A 14541-nucleotide genomic window follows, 5' to 3' on the forward strand; every position below is an offset into this window, starting at 1 on the left:
CTTCGTATGAACCAAATAGTACGTGAGGTGCATATTGTTTCCGGTAAATATAACAGTATGCACTGGACACTACGCCGGCATAAATATCCCACAATGCAATGCAGCGGTGACAACAACAACACAACAGACAATGCAGACCGCGACACCGTGGTAACCCGTGCCAACCTCACCTCTACCGGCTCCTCTACAATAATATAACTTTAATATAATGCTGTCCAGTACAACAACATCACTTAACGAGTTCGCCTGCAGTTCACATTTATTATTGTGTGGCTTCTTATTGGCTGGCTAACAAAGATTTGTTATTAGATTATTATTATTAGATGCGTTAAAAGAGTATTAATGCAGATTGTCGGTAGAGGTGGGTTACCATGGTTACGCATCTCAACTGGCAAGAGGCTCTCAGGAAGTGCATCACTTCTGCGCTAAACAGTGCTTCTGAAAAGATGCATACTACTGTTATTCACTCAAAAGGATGTTGAACGATAGTACACATATTGAGTATGTAGTGTATAGTATGGAATTTCGGAAGCAACCTACGTCAGTAAGCCTCGACCTGTCCTGTAGTTTGTAGAATCAAGAAGCGATGCAGCAGCAGCGCCGTGGATGGCAGCAGAAACTTCCTGTCCTGGCTCTCTGCCCACACCAGGAGTGTTTTGGGTGGATCGTTCCTTTATTCGCTCCTCATCAACCATCTGCCTTCAAGGCCAACAGTGAGGTCAAGCAATGAATCACTTCCTGTTTGTCTGCTGGAGCATATAATGAGTTAATGAGCAGTGTGGAGTGTACAGCTAATCAATCACTGCAGGTATTGATGGATGATCTATAGACTGAGCAGCTCACAGTCATCTGTCCTTGTCAATACAGCTGCTGTGCCTTCCTCTTACCACAGCTTAATGATCACGCTGCTTCCATTCAGAACCTCACTGCAAAAACAGTTGATTTTACTGACGGACCTTCATCCTTCAGATGAGTTCTGACCCAGACACATTTCAGACACAGTCAGAACAGAGAGGTGATGATGAACACACACTCATCACAGCTGTTTTTATCCTGGGCAGCAAGCCGCCAATTTGCCCGTCCTTTTGGCGGCTCGGTCCGCGGTTTTAGACAGAGGCCAGCAAATTGGGGGTCTGTTTTGGTCCGCCTATTTTCCACCTCAGAGGGTACACTTATTTCCGCCTCACCTGCTATATAAAAATGAGGCATCAATGTGCCGGCCTCTGTGTGGGATGGGTGAGGTCTCATCTGCACTGTTGTGCGACCCTCAGCCGGGGAGTTTTAAAACCAGGAAACAGCTGATCACAGCAGTCAGTCCGTCACTTCATCTACGGACATTAAGATGAACAGCTGGACAGCTGCAGAGAGCCAGGACATGCAGCGTCGCCTCGGTCTCTGTAGCTGTTTGGTTGTGTTAGCTTGTTGTTGTAGCAGCAAGCTAAGGACGGTCACTACTTTCAAATTAAAAGCCCCCTGATAAGAACCCAGCTCTAAACTTCAATGGGGTGCAATGTAAAGCTCTTATTTTGAAGACAAATTTGTTGTCACAGCTCAACTTTGAGCTTCACATCACATTACATGTTTATGCCTACCTCAGAGGCGGCTTTTGGAAAAGGAGGAATATTACACCTTGATTTTAGAAAGACAGGCCAGCACATTGCCGCTCTTATCTTGGAGCAATTGTGCCACCTTTTCTATCTAAAAAGGGCTGATAATTCACTGATACAAAACTAAATGTTTCCTCAAATGAAACTGTCTGAATTTAATCAGCTTGTTTACATCATGTGGTCAGTGACATCACTGTGACATCACTGTTTATCAACATAACTTAACATGAAGACGGGTTAATGCCTGAGTGTGTGTGTCACTGTGTGTGTGTCACTATTTCTCAGCATTGCGTCATCACAGACTCGTCAGTAAACACTAGAATAACGAACAGCTGTGATCTGTGTTCACGCCTTCACTGCTCCACGTTTCCTTCCGTCACTCCACTCTGCACAACATCTCTGTTTGGTCTGTTTTATCTCAGGTGAACCTGAATGCACCATAACCTCCTGTTGGCAGGAATTAAACAGGAGGAGCACATGAACATGGGTCAGAACCACGTCCGAGCACGGAACAGTTTGAATCTACACATGTATTATAACTCTTAATGTGTACTGTGTGTTAGTTTCCCTCTCACTGACAACAGACTGTTGGGCAAGGCTCCTAGTAACCTTGTAACCATGGTAACGGAGCTGGGCGGGGCAAGGAGAGTTGGAAGTTTTCCCACTCTTTGGAGTGGCTTTTTGGTTCTGGTGAATAATCGGCTGATAAAGCAGTCAAAGAGAGAAGTTGTTTGTTTCCTATTTTCCACGACTTCTTCATACGTATGTTTTGTGTTCACGCTGTGTTTTGTATGCAAACACTCACTGACAGAAACAACCAATCAGGAGCCAGAACTTCATCTGAAGTCATCTGAACTCACTCTGCAAAAAAATTAAAACCGAAGCTTCCAAATAGGCCACAAGGCATCTAATCCCCATTAAACCTGACCCTGCGCGCACACACACACACACACACACACACACACACACACACACACACACACACACACACACACACACACACACACACACACACACACACACACACACACACTCACACACACACAAAGAGTACATAGATTAGGCTGCCTGCCTTCATTCACTAATCTGTGGAGTTAATCTGATGGTTGTAACTCTGCAAACTGAGACATTACATATAATCTGCATATATGAAACACACACACACACACACACACTCACACACACACAGCCATATGTGCAGCAGTCTGATGCAGATTCAAACAGACTCTAACTGGTCAGCAGATTTATAATGAAACCAGATTCTGAACACAAACATGGCATCTGTTCCGGTGGGCCCGCTGCTCACCGGCACTGTTACAACGGTTACAACATGATGAGATGCACATGGACTCACACTGTGACACAAGAGTATGTGTCACAGTGGATCATTTTATTGGAGCATCACAACCTCAGAGAAAAAAATCTGCACTGTCACAATCTGATCTGTTCGGACTGAGAACATCTGGAACCACACCAACATTTAAGCTAGTGGAGAGTTAAACAGGAAGTTAGCCACTCAGCTGGTAGAAGTGTTGTGAGCATGCTCTGTTGTTCGTACAGTCAGGACACTCGCGTGTCCACCAGAGGCTGCAGCACTAGCCTGAGGAGATGATACGATCCAGAGAGGTGGAAAAGATGGAGGAGGCTCAGGTGGAGGTCAGTAAAGTTCTGCTGATCATGTGTCTCCAAAAGAAGCTGGAGCTCACCTGATAAATTGCTGATGTCACTCAGTGTCTCAGTTGCACTGTGGATAATGCAGGCAGCAGGTTTTCCTAAACATAACCTGGTAGTTTATGAGCTTTTATTTTGAAAGTGTAACCGGATGTTGATTTTTTATTATCAACTTGAGACAGAAAGAGTTACTGTGTGTGTGTGTTCCACTGTGTGTGTGTGTGTGTGTGTGTGTGTGTGTGTGTGTGTGTGTGTGTGTGTGCACGTGTGTGTGTGTTTCTAAGTTGGGGGTGTAACTGATGCCAGTGGTTGAAGACAGCTGCACTCCAAGATACCAATTATAGCCCCCCCCCCACACACACACACACACTGAGCAGCAGTGTGTGTGATGCAGTGACAACACATAATTCAACAGTCTGTAATCTGAACATGGGGGGGGGGTTCTTAAAGGAACAGCCTGAAACTCTATCAGAGAAGAGGAGAGAGTCTACACTGATACACTGATCAGTGATCAGTGATCAGTGATTGAACACAAACAGGTGGAGGACGCCAGGTGACAAGACACTTTCAACATAAGACAACTGTCCACAGTAAAATATCAGTCAACAGGGAGTAACTGCAACTAAGCAATGGAGTAACTTCATTACTACTTTACTTCTCAAGTTACATCAACTGATGAACATTAAACCAAAAACACAATGACTCCTGAACAGAACCAAGTGGACCCGCATGCTGCTGATATATGAACCTGACCGACAGGAAGGAAGAGTGAGACCCAGCAGAGGAAATGGAAACAGTGAGACAGTAAATTCAGCTCATTCTTCCACACAGGAGGAACTTCCTCCTTCATTACAAACAGCAGGACACACACACACACACACACACACACACACACACACACACACACACAGTTCCATAAACACACAGCAGAGAGTCTAAGGAGTTGTTGTGATTGACTCATTGGCAGATCCAGGGTCAGTTTCCTGTGACAGATTATTGATGATAAATGTTCGATCAATAATCAGCTCGACAACATTTCACAAACTTTTTAACTAGTTGTTAGAATTATTGATCATACTTCAGTTAAGCTCTAAATGATTGTATGACTGACTGGCTGACTGACTGTAAACACTACAGCTCTGTGTGTCAATAAAGCTTTTTGAATTGCTCTTTTCATCAGACCTCATCCTGTCGTTTTGTTCCTCTTTGTCCACAGACCGTGTTTAAATAAAGCCTCTCTGTTGGAGTCTGACTCTTCCTTAACGCTGTTCACCATCAGTCTTTTAATAAAGTTAATTTAAATTCATTCCTTTTGTTCAGGCGCTCTTTGTTAGCTGAGCTCATTTCAATAAAGACTCTGTCAAAGCCTGGAGTCTCAATAAAGACTGTTCAAACTGCTCAGTAAAGTTTATGTGCAGCTGATCTTTAAATCCCAGCAGGCCCTGAACGCATCACATCAGCAGATGTCAGTCACAGTTCATCACAGGACAAACATGGTTGAAACATTCATGGTCATAACAACACAAAAGCTTCATACGGCAGAAAACTACAACAGAAGCAACTAAATGGCGGCCCTCACTTTTCTGTTTCCTCCTGCATTGATTCACTGAGCTCAACTGTCAATCACAGTGACCTCTCTCACAGATCAGCCACAGATTCAACACGTCAGTAGGGCTGCAACGATTAGTTGACATAATCAATTACGTTGACAATAAAAATTTGTCGACGCAAAATGTTTGCATTGATGCATCGTATTTATTATTGTTATCATCATTTTTTTTAAAAACATCTGAGCCGAAGCAAATCGCTTTAGAACCGCTACTAGAATGCACACCACAGTGTGGCGTAGAAGAAGGAGACAGTTCTACAGAAGAAGAAACAGAAGTAGCAGCAGCAGAAGAAGAATATGAATGATGTACCTGCACCAGAACCAAAGATCATCACCCAAAACACTTCAACAACTACAGACCAGCTGCTCTCACTTCACACCTGATAAAGACCCTGGAGCGACTGGTCCTCGTCCATCTCCGCCCTCTGGTGGGTCCTTTTATGGACCCTCTCCAGTTTGCATATCAACCCTGCATCAGAGTGGACGACGCCATCATCTTCCTCCTGGACGGATCACTGTCTCACCTGGAGAAGCCTGGAAGCACTGTGAGGATCATGTTCTTTGATTTCTCCAGTGTTTTCAACACTATACAGCCTGCAGTGCTGGGGGACAAGCTGGAGCTGGCAGGGGTGAACCAACACCTCACATCCTGGATCCTGGATCACCTCACTGACCGGCCACAGTATGTGAGGACTCAGGACTACGTGTCGGACACGATAACCTGCAGTACAGTGGCCCACAGGGAACATGCTTATGTGTCCGGCCCGGCCCGGCCCGGCCAGACACATAAGATGGAATTATGAGCTGACCACTTTTCTCAGTTACAAGTAATCTACCATGTTACTATTTCCAAACCAATAATCAGATTAAAGTTACTTATTCAAGTCACTGTGCATTTTTGTCATTTTCCTCAGTAAAAATATATATTTTTGTTTCTTGCATCTTGGGGAGTGATGTCACGACAAGTCACGTATTCAGCATGAGGACACTCACCTGGAACGCCATGCAGCGACACAAACAACAATGGGGGGAGGACAGAGATGTGCATTTTGTAGCTGGAAATAGTCATTATTTTGAGTTATTAAAAAAAATTAATGAACAAAAAAAACCAACAAAAAACAAAAAAACAGGCTGGAGGGGCGGCTGTAGCTCAGCGGGTAGAGCAGGTTGACTAGTGATCAGAAGGTCGCTGATTCAAATCCCGGCCCTGGGCAGGGCTGAGCTGAGCTGCATGTCAAAGTGTCCTTGAGCGAGATACTGAACCCCACATTGCTCACTAGTGAGGCCCTGCGATGAGCTGGCGACTTGTCCAGGGAGTACCCTGCCCTCACCCTGTGACAAGGCTGGGATTGGCTCCAGCAGCAACACCCCGCGACCTCATGGAAAGGGATAAGCAGCTATGGACAATGACATGACATGGCAAAACAGGCTGGGGCAGAGTCTAAACTCTACTCTGTAGCAGCCTACAAACCTAGAAGCAAACCAAACTGAAACAGATTTGCATTTTTTTAGACATTCATCCATTAGTGTGCAACCAAAAAGTGATTTATTAAAATTTGCAGTTATTAAAAATGCAACAGATCTTGAATGACAACAAGAAGTGTGGTTGTTGTGAACCCATGCTTCCCTGTGTATCATCACACAAGAGGCCAGCTGGAGACGAGCTCTTTGAATACATTCATTGGTTAATAATGTGTACAAACGTGAAGGGTGGCCAGTAAAATCGATTATGAAAAAATAAGTCAAATTTGCAAATAAGAAGTTTCTGTCTGACAGCAGATATCAGTAATAATTCATATGTAGGATATTAAATCAGTACAAAACAGTAATAATATAAATTGGATAAAACACTGAATAGTAAACCTCCACTTACTGCAATGATTTGTAACAAAATAATAATTCATCTATAAGATATGTAATCAATTAAAAAATAATAATTTGTATTAATTAGTTCAATTGGTAAATTAAAAATCCAGCTGTTTCAAAATATTATGTTTTCAAATGTTTGTTTCATGGGTTTTTCATTTGCTCTGAGAATATGAGGTAAAACCAAAGTCGAAACAGATGCTGCCAAAATAATTGTGACTAACTGGAAAAATAATTGATAGATTAGTCGACAACCAAAACAATCGTTAGTTTCAGCCCTACACATCAGCCGAACAGCCCACAGTGCTGATGGTGCGACGTACTGTCCGTTTCTGGCTGGGCGCTTCTGACTGGCTGCTTCTGACTGGCTGTTTCTGACTGGCTGTTTCTGACTGGCTGCTTCTGACTGGCTGTTTCTGACTGGCCGTTCCTGGCTGGGCGCTTCTGATTGGCTGCTTCTGACTGGCTGTTTCAGGCTCTTCAGGCATTCTCACTTCAACATCAAAGAGAATTTTTCATCACAGCCAATTATTAACACACACATACACACACACACGTTGGTATTACTATCATTCTGAGGTCCCGCTCTGCTTGCCGTCAGCTACACTCCTCATCACCACGGTTACCACAACCGTCTCCATGGAAACCTCGACCATCACAGGGACACGCCTGACTTTAACATGAAGATGGTTTTATTCAGTTCTGCCGTCTGCACTCACAGTGAGCTGATGTCAAAACTGACTAAACCTGGTCCTGAGACTAAACCTGGTCCATGGTAATATCGATTAATTTGAGTTTGTGGTTTAGGATGATTTAAGAAATGGGTTAGGGTTAGGGTTAGCACGTCCAGCCGGTGTGTTCAATGCAACTTTTCAGCTGAACAGGTCAGACGAGAGGCAACGGAGTGGTCTGATAAAGGCAGTTGGCTGTTGGTTTGAGACTGGGCGGTGTGTGGGGGCCTTAAATCTGGTCCTGACCAAATTTGAATATCATGAAAAAATTCAATATTTTTGGTCACTCATTTCAGAGAGTGAAACCCATACATAATATAGATTCATTACACAGAGGACTATAGCGCCCCCTGGATTATCAACAATCCCAACCCCGCCCCCTACATGCACATACATGAACAAAATTCGGTATGCATATGTATCATGACCAGTCGCACAAAAAACTTAAACTGTACCAAACTGTCACTCCAACAGGAAGTCAGCCATTTTGATTCAAAGTTCCCATTTCACTCCCACTTTGATCAATTTCCTGCCTCGTACTTTAACAAACCCCCCCTGCAGCTTGAACACCACAGACTTCCAATTCACTCATTATCATCCTCAGACCTTGAGAATGAAAAGTTATCAAAAGCTTTCGCCTACGTCAAACAAGGTGGGTGTCATGGTGCGGTCCATTTTCATGCTTCACCATAAAGCATGAAGTCCTTATAACTTCAACATACAATTTCCCATCTTCATCAAATTCATCACATATGTTTACAGTGTCGCCCTGAATACCTCCATGAATCAATACTGTGTCATATCCATAGTACCACCTACTGGTCACAGGAATTCAGACAAACATCCTATTTACATGACATTTATGGATTTTTCCTCCATATCATACACTACAAGATGACATGCAACTAAAAGGTGAGCACACCCTCCAACAGCGTCTCCGCCAATCAATAATCAAAACACAACTGACCATAAATGAGCTTGAGGGATTTTTCACCTGTACATTTTGTTTTTATGTAGATTGCAGAGAGTTCTTCTGACTTCAGCGTACATTATTTAATACTGCCAGCAGCAGGCCATCACATCATTAAGGAAGAACTTCCTCATTCCTATCTCAACCAAACTTCACATGTTTGATAAGAGTCCAGCCCTGAACACAATATACAGTCATAGTCACAGCGCAACATGTTGGACACAGGAAATGACATTTAACCCCTTCCTGCACTGTCCGGAATACAGACAGTTAACTGATGGTGTACACAATAATCCGGCAATAGAGCCAGGAATGCCCCGACAGCAGCATGCCCACAACACACGTGGACTGCGAGGGCCCATTCATCGCTGCTTGCATCTTTAATTATTTTTATTTTCCATCCATCCATCCATCCATTTTCTTCCGCTTATCTGGGGCCGGGTCGCGGGGGCAGCTGCCTGAGCAGGGACCCTAACCCCCTAACCCTAACCCAGACTTCCCTCTCCCTGGACACTTCCTCCAGCTCCGGGAGGATCCCAAGGCGTTCCCAGGCCAGCCGAGCGACATAGTCACTCCAGCGTGTCCTGGGTCTTCCTCGGGGTCTCCTCCCAGTGGGGCAGGACCCAGATATTTTTATTTTCATTTAGTTTATTATCATTTGTTAGAACGAGCAGAGAATTCAGTGCATCTGTAACCTGATAGTTCTTGTTGTGGCAGAAACATTGCGCGGCCTACAGTAACAGAACAAATACACAAAGTCAAAGTATTTCAAACAAAATGAACTTCAGGTATTAAACATCAACACTTTCTGTTGTACAATTAATTATTTCAGCACCAATAATATCTTATTATTACAATCGTCATCATTGTTGTTGTTATTGTTATCATTAGTATTTTTATTATTATCCTGTTATCTTCTCAGGCCACTGCAGTAATCATACACTCTGCTCTGATCCTGGATCAGCACTTAAACTCCAACAACACATAAAGTGATGACTCCACCATCCTGTCTGTCTGTCAGGCAGTGAGACAGCTGGTTAGCAGTGTGTGTGTGTGTGTGTGTGTGTGTGTGTGTGTGTGTGTGTGTGTGTGTGTGTGTGTGTGTGTGTGACTCCACAGGGAGCGATCGGGAGAAACCAGCTTCTTTATGGATTATTAATAACACCTCCAGCTACACACACAGTTGGTGTGTGTGTGATCTGATACACACACTGGGGAGGAGGGGGAGGTGTGTGTGTTGGGGGAACTTCGAGGGATGGGTGGGTGAGGAGTATCTGTTGGGGCCCAGCAGGGGCCCTTCATTCACACTCCACTCAACAGCGCGTGTGTGTGTGTAATCTTCTCTGAGGCCACGCCCTAATCCTGGATCAACAATAGACCCCACCCCCAACCCCCCGTCTTTGTGAGTTTCTTGTTTGTTTCAGCTCGTCCTCCGGTCACCCCCCCCCCCCCCCCCCCCCCCCCCCGCGTCCTGTCGGTTCTGGTTCAGGGCGTCAAAACACATCAAACAGCTTAAAACTAAAGACAGGAAGTATGTTTGCTCTCATTCTACCGACAAAGCCTCCTGACAACTGTACCGCACCAAGACTCGGTGAATAATCTTCACAGTTAACTATTTTGTGTCTCAGTCTGTCCTGAAGACGTAAATGAAGGAAACTGGACTTCAGATTCAGGACCAGCGCCTCCATCGACAGCAGCTGCCCTTCACTTTGCCCTTCTGCTCATTCTTTGATGTCTTTGAGCAAAAATACCAGAAACGCTCTGACTCCAGCTCCTCAAATGAGAAGATTTCAGGCTTCTGACTGAGTAAAGAACGTGCAGTGAATGTCAGAAGCTGTGAGACTCAACACAAGGTCAGTGAGGAAGAAACTGAAAGTGAGGCTGATGTAAAACCTCAGAAATGTTACACTATAAAATAGTTAATCAGCATGTCGACACATACAGATCACACCACATAACCTTAAATATATACACTTCCTACAGACCACCAAACTGATGACTCTCAAGGACCTGATCAGAACCAGGGCACTCCTAAGACCTGATCATAACCAGTGAAGATGTCTCACTCTGATCGAACTACAAAGACTTTTTCACTGAAACTACAAGTTGAGGTTAAAACTGTGTGTGCACATGAACTGTAAATCAAACACGAGATGAGATAAAATGAGGCGAGCTGGTTAATGACTGGTTCTGTTCTGTTTCACTCAGAGTAATAACTTCTATAGAACCGCACTTTAAATCCATCACATGAGCAGTGAATCTAAAACAAAGAGAAGATGATGACATCTTCAGTCCGACGTGTGCACGACTCACCTGTCAAACACAACCAGCAGCACCTGTGAACAGGTATGTGAACATACATAATACATGTGACAACACACTCCCAGGAGCCACACACACACGCAGAACAGAGTGTAAAGTTGAGTTAAACAGATGGAGGAGCAGATTGTATTAGAAACTGACTGCTAATCATTCTCTCTCTCTCACACACACACACACACACACACACACACACACACACACACACACACACACACACTCCCAAACACACACACAGTCTTGTTAGACTGTTAAAGGAAACTTCTTTTCAAAGTCTCCATCTGCTGTATACAACAACCAGCTTGCTCTGATCTCAGGTCAGTTTGAAACAAACTGAAGACGATCAGCTGATTCAGGATCTGTACTGACGAGCTTTTATTGAGCTGCGGGACTCAGATGTGATTGCAAACATCAGCTCGTCCTCCTGAAGACGTGTGACAAGTTGCAAACCTGGAGGCCGAACCATCGCCGACATGTTGCCTGAAAACAGCCACAGATCAGATGGTCGGCCTGTTCGGTGCCGTCTCAGTATGAAACGGACCTGTGATGACACTCAACACCGTGTCACTGTTGGGAGGGTACAAAGACTGAACACACTGTCTGGGCTCAGTCACATGGGGCTTTCAAGATCTTTTATTGAAGATACAGTGTCAAAATTATTGTGGTGGTTGTAAGAGATGGACGTCCGGCCTGTGTCGGGCTTTATGTCCTGGTACTGCACTCTGAACACAACACAGAGGCTGTTTGTAAGCTGCAGAACCGCGGCTATGACATATAATATGTATGGTTTGTATTTTACATCTGTGTGCAGAGCAAAGCCTCCTCACCGCCATCCACACTGCTGTTATCAGGGTGACCATGGTAACCAGTATGTGACAGGGGAACACACAGAGTCCAGTTCAGGTTGGAGTCAGTTACGACTCTCTCGTCTCAGCCCGGAGCTGAACCGGACCTTCATCCAAACACAGCTGAGAACAGGACAGCAGCGAATTCTGATAAAAGCTTACAGCTTCAGTTCAGAGGTCATAAATCATTTCTTATTAGTTTTACATCTTAAGGATTTAAATAAACTGGCCATTTTGTATATTTTGTATATATCATAATAATGCTTAATTTTAAAAAGACCCATGATGAGCCTCCACCTCCTGCACCTCCTGCACCTCCTCCACCTCCTGCACCTCCTGCACCTCCTCCACCTCCTCCACCTCCTCCATCTCCTCCACCTCCTCCACCTCCTCCACCTCCACCTCCGCACATTCAGCACTACAAGCTTACTGGTGGTCCTGGTGTGAGTCCAGTTCAGTGCGACCATGAAAATGTTCAGTTAAACCTGCAGATTACAGCACATTAACACAGTGTGTGCGTGTGTGTGTGCGTGTGTGTGTAGATTAGAGGTGATTAAACAGTAATCTGAATGTGGACTCAGACTAAATCCTTCAGATTAGTCAAATGGACGTTTCAGTTAAATAATCTTCATCATGCAGATGATGATGATGCTTCAACAGATCACATGACCTGTGTGTGTGTGTGTGTGTGTGTGCGTGCGTGTGCGTGTGTGTGTGTGGCAGTCACACTGACACACTGTTTTCACCAAATTTCATTGAGAAAACAACAGAAGATGTTTGTTATCTGTGACCCTGAACAGTGACTGTCAGGAGGAACCAGCCTGCAGCCGCAACAAAGAAACACATGAAGAAGAAAACAGGCGCTGCAGTCACACAGATGCAGTCAGACGACACGATTCATCTCAAACCAAACTCCATTCACTTTTTTTGTGATTGTAAATCATTTATATCCTATTGAATCCACAACAACCAACGACATAACCAACCATCAGCTCTCAGAAGCTGTTGAGCGAGCATCCGCCATGACAGACAAACATCAACATCATATCTATTAACTCCCCTCTGAACTGTCGACAGCTGTTCATGCACAGGTGAGGACCACCTGAACCTGTGTGACATCATCACATGTTGTGACCAACACACATGAAGGAAACACAAACCAAACATGGTTTCCTACAAAATGATATGAAGACACTGAGACATGAACACACACAGCAGCAGGACACACACACATGCACACACACACACACACACCAAACAACTGTGCTGAACCACTTTAGTAACACACAGGGCATGTTCTGTTGATCCAGTTCAGACCTGAGATTCAGGCTCAACAACTTCCTCTGTGTGTGTGTGCGTGAGCGTGTGTTGTTTTTGTTTGTTGTTTGTGGGTCACGTGACGAAAACTTTCCTGAGGCTGTGCAACGTCATCAAAGGTGACTTCTAAACTCACTTCTGTCATAAAAAAAAAAAAAAAACACAGCAGTGTGTGTGCGTGTGTGTGTGTTGGAATGTGAGCTATTCAGTATGCGGCTGCGGGCTGAGCCGTGCCGTGCCAGGACAGGCTGGGAACACCCGACACACAGACACACACACAGACACACACACTCTACAGCAGATTTGAAATCGTCTCTGCTGTTCAGTTCGGTTCGGTCACTGTCCACCGGCCAGACTTCGCCACAAAAACCTCAACTTTTAAACTGGCCCATGTTCCGCCTCCGCCACTGTTTGTTTAACGTCTGTGTGAATTCATCTCGCAGAACCGACACAGAGGACGACGGTTTCATTAACAGTCGGAGCCGGATCACAGACTGACTTGTCCCGTTTCTGACACACGTTCACTTTTTTTCTTTCCGGAGCAAGGAGATAAAGATAAGCGGCAACATTTAAAACGGTCAGATTTGTGAACGGAGTCTGGTGCGTCGCTGTCAGACACGCCTGACTCACACGCGCCTTCCTTCCTGCAGCAGCTGCGGCTCTGGACAAGTTTGGGACGTGAAAAGGGAGACAGAGTGATCCGGGTCAGACTAACCTGATCTCAGCGGGCTGCTCCACTCCGCCGAGGTCCAACCGGCCCGGGAGAACTTCCAGAGACCCGCAGCGAGTCCAGCAGAGACGCAAACGTACACGATCCGGGCCGAGAGCCTCACAACAGGTTCGACACAGACCCCGCCCCGCTCCGCGCGCCGCCGGGAGGCTTTTCTGACGCTCCTCTGCAGGGAGGAGAACCAAGAACCTGCCGTGCCGTGCCGCTGCCTGGCTCACAGGCTCACTGATCAATATTCACTCAGAGTGATCAGAAGTGATCATTGATTTTAACTTATTGACGGTTTGTTGAAGTGAGACTGCTCGTGTTGAAGCCACAGACCACTGTTCATGTCTGTGGTTAAAGGAGCAGTCTGTAATTTGAGGAAATGTTGATGAGCAGACAAAGATCTTCAAACAAACAACACCATTTAAACTGTATTACTTCGTTTATATGTGGCGGACCCTGCCAGCTCATCAGGCTCTTCTTCTTCTTCAGCTGCAGTTTCTGACAGGGATCAGGACTCTGATCCATTTCAGTCTCACTGTCTCACTGAGCTTCATCATGTCTCATGTTCCATTTGTCTGCTCGAGTCATCAAACCCCCAAGAGACCAATCAAACCCAGATTATTGATCCAGACTGCAGCTGAGGATTATTGACATTATTATTTGTCAAACGCTGTCTGGATTAATCAATTAGTAGTTGGATTATATAACATGATCTCAAGTTTAAAAACACCTCAAAGATCTTCAGTTTTTATAAAAGGATGACTCAAACTGATGATTGATTATTAAAACTGGACTCAGTGCAGGAAGTATTCTGGTTTATCTCAGCCAATCAATATTGATAATTAACTTGTGAGCATCACATCTTTTTATCTTCAGATCATCAGTTTA

General features: G+C 44.8%; 1 protein-coding gene across 7 annotated transcripts in view; it reads right to left on the reverse strand.

Moving 5' to 3' along the window:
- The window catches only part of plxnb3 (plexin B3), a 64890-nt gene extending 51086 nt beyond the window's left edge, over positions 1 to 13804 (reverse strand). For 4 of the 7 annotated variants that reach the window (XM_037104245.1, XM_037104243.1, XM_037104244.1 and 1 more), the window contains exon 1: positions 13651 to 13804. The gene's annotated coding sequence lies outside the window, so the exon portion shown is untranslated. Of the gene's footprint in view, positions 1 to 540; positions 750 to 13650 lie in introns of all 7 variants that reach the window. The other 3 variants (XM_037104238.1, XM_037104240.1, XM_037104241.1) reach the window with 3 other exon arrangements.
- Between the last annotated feature and the right edge of the window lie 737 nt (positions 13805 to 14541).

The sequence above is a fragment of the Acanthopagrus latus genome, chromosome 7, assembly GCF_904848185.1.
Source record: "Acanthopagrus latus isolate v.2019 chromosome 7, fAcaLat1.1, whole genome shotgun sequence".
In the NCBI taxonomy this organism is placed as follows: domain Eukaryota; kingdom Metazoa; phylum Chordata; class Actinopteri; order Spariformes; family Sparidae; genus Acanthopagrus; species Acanthopagrus latus.